The sequence below is a fragment of the Myotis brandtii genome, unplaced genomic scaffold, assembly GCF_000412655.1.
Source record: "Myotis brandtii unplaced genomic scaffold, ASM41265v1 scaffold813, whole genome shotgun sequence".
In the NCBI taxonomy this organism is placed as follows: domain Eukaryota; kingdom Metazoa; phylum Chordata; class Mammalia; order Chiroptera; family Vespertilionidae; genus Myotis; species Myotis brandtii.
In genome coordinates, this window is record NW_005371287.1 from 12,605 (window position 1) to 15,881 (window position 3,277).

Genomic DNA, 3,277 nt, shown 5'->3' on the forward strand with positions numbered 1-3,277 from the left:
GCTAGAGGGGAGGTTCCCTCGGAGGCCTCTCCTTGGCCTGTGGACAGCGCCCCCTGGCTGTCTGTTGGAATGGGTGTCCTCTGCACACACCCACCTGGTGGTCTCTGTGTGAGTCCGAATCTCTTCCCATAAGGACAGCAGTCAGATTGGGGGGGGCCCGGCCCACCCCAAAAGCTGCGTTTTAACTTAATCGCCTCTTTAAAGGCCCTGCTTTCCAATACAGTCGGTCACGTTCTGACCTGCGGGCGGCTGGGCTTCCACATACGGATTGTAAGGGAATATAATTTCCATAACGACCTCCCACATAGGACTATTACAAGGATTCGCGGTAGGAAAAGGACCACATAGAAGAAATTGCTTAAAGAGAAAAGTGACGGGCATTTTTATGCTCCTTAATAAAACAATCCCACAAGACCCTATTAAGTTTATGTCAGACGTGAACGCAGCTTTAAGAAGTTCCATCTAGTAGACGCTTTAGACCGTGAGGGTGAGACATTCCCAGCATGCTTTCCCGTAGTCGCGCTCTCCAAGGTTTTCCAGGGATGGAGGGACTCCTTCCGCTGCTCCAGCGCGTACTGATGGGGTGAACGTGGCGACTGGGTACCCCGACAAAGCTGTCCCTCCGAGACCTGTCAGGAAAGGGCTGTCCCACCAGGCGAAGGGGATAGACAGGCTAGAAAGAGAGTCAATTCCTTGAGGAAGACTTGGTCTTTCTACAGGAAACCAGAAATGCAAATGTGGCCTCAAAATCCTCTAAGGAAGCCCATGGGCTAAGTCCCTTTGCCCATCCCAAGTAACATCCCAGGTTCTGGGGACAAGGACGTGGCCATCTTGGGGGGCACCTACCCCAACCCCCCTGCCACACAATCACATTGTCTGTGAACAGGTGCAGTGTTTGTTTTGTTCTTTCTCCATTTTCAATTCTTACACCTCGTGTTCCCTTTTCTTGCCCACGGGGCCCTGTGGGACGTGGAATGCCACGTGGAGCAGAGCAGTGATGGTGGCATCGGCGCCTGCGTTCCGTTGGCTGTGAGTGTCTGCCAGGTCCTTACCAGGCTGGGAGGATTCTTTATTATTGGCTCGTGATGAGTTTTAAATCACACAAACCTGTTGGATTGTAAAATGTTTTCTTTTCCCTGAATTGTTGCAGGTTTTTTGAGTTAGAAATAAGTTATCTATTGCTGCATACAAATCCATTAAAATTCAATAGCCATCATTGATTGGCTCTATGCTGCCATTTGGCCTGGGCTAGTTTGTTTGGTCGGGGGCCACTGGTGGCATCTGGCTGCTCCGTGGGCAGGGCATGGCGCAGGACGGCCTCTCCCAGCCCGGCCGTGGCTGGGGCTGTCAGCCAGGCAGTCTTGGCGGTTCTCCATGCGGCTCCGCAGGGGGCAGGCAGGCTCCCATGTGGCCGCCGTGTTCCAGGACAGCAGGCCCCCAGGGGCCGGTGGGAGCGCCTGTGCTGATGTGCTATGGGCCAGAGCAAGTCGCATGGCTGCATCCCGGGAGGCGGGGCTCACAGTGGCATTAAGACAACAACCCCCCCAGGGGCAGCATTGGGTTTGGATTATCACTGAGGCCCAGGTGTCTGCGTGTTTGGGTGCAGCGGCTGCTTCATCACACGCGTTTCCCCATTAGCTCCGTCATGACCGGCTCCCATACACCGTGGCTCTGGAGACAGAAACTGGGCTGTGAGAGGAGGAATGTAGCATAACGTAACTCCCTGCGTCCGGCGTAGCTGTGGGCGGAAACCCTAGGACCCCCATTTCCTGCCCGCTCAGCCCCCTCTTCCAACGCAGTGCTGTTTGGCGTTGTTGGGCCTGTGGTGACCCCTGCCACCAAGGGCAGACTTCCCAGGACCCTCCGACCTGGCTCCACGTCCCCTCATGTACCTCCCGCTCAACCCCCTTCTCTAAGCGACAGACACGCCCTCTCCTGATCTTTTGGGGAGCTCACCGCACACCACCTTCCCTAACCAGCCAGCTCTCCTCTCCTGACTCAGCTCCGCCCTCTGCACTTGCCAGCGCCCCGATGGCCGGTAAAGGTGCCGCAGTGGGTGCTGGGCTGGGCGCCCCTCACGAAGCCCGGGCCCTTCGGGGAACAGAACGGAGGACACTGAGGAGTTGAAGTGACTGATGGAGAACTAGGGCCGCCTTCGCCGCGGGCCAGGTCCCGGAGGAGAAGGGAAGGAGGGATTGAGGGGATTGGGCGATGCTACGCAGACAGGGAGCAAGCAGTCAGCAGGGACGGGGGCAGGAAAGGGAAGGGGAAGGGTTGGAGGTGGCTCATTAACATGAGAATGGAGGAAGGGTGTGGCCCTGAGCTTGGCCGGAGGAGGGAGCCCTCACTGTGACCTTGAGGGGTCACAGCACCGGGAGAACTCGGCAACCCTTGGGCTCAGACCCCAGGTGGAAGGAGAATCGGGACCTCTGTCCCACTCCTCACACCGACTACAGACATATTCTGCGTCACAATTCCGCTAACTGAGAAGCAAAAGTGAATGTCAGCTCCATACGGATTCCATCTCACATGAGCCTTTGACTAATGGCCCCCGTTGGAATTCGTTTTTCCTTCCCCGTAGCCTCAAGCTAAGCCCACCCGCCCCAGGGGCAGGGGAAGGCTGCCTTCCACCCTGGCCCCGGGAGAACTCGGCAACCCTTGGGCTCAGACCCCAGGTGGAAGGAGAATCGGGACCTCTGTCCCACTCCTCACACCGACTACTGACATATTCTGCGTCACAATTCCGCTAACGGAGACGCAAAAGCGAATGTCAGCTCCATACGGATTCCATCTCACATTAGCCTTTGACTAATGGCCCCCATTGGAATTAGTTTTTCCTTCCCCATAGTTTCAAGCTAAGCCCACCTGCCCCAAGGGCAGCGGAAGGCTGCCTTCCGCCCTGGCCCCTGTGGATTTCTCCCCCACACTCACCCCTCTGAGCCCTTGGCCTGGTAGCCGTGTGTTCCAAGGGCGTGGGGAGCGTAGCACGCGTGTTCTCTGACAGCGGGGCGGCGTTTCTGCGAATGCAATCGGGGTCCATCTTCCTGAGTGTGCGCCCACGGAACGGCACTTAGCCATTGGCCACCTCTTCCAGTTAAACTACCACCTCCCGCGGGAAGGCGGCGGCTGGAAGCAGCTCTCAGGACTGCAGCAGGACGCCTGTGTTTCTCCTTCTCGGAAATTGTGCTCGGTTGTCTGAGTGGCAGGTCTGGATGCAACAGAAAGCTGCCTCTCCCAAAGCCTCCCCCCTCGGTGTGGGAGAGCTCTGGGTCTCGGG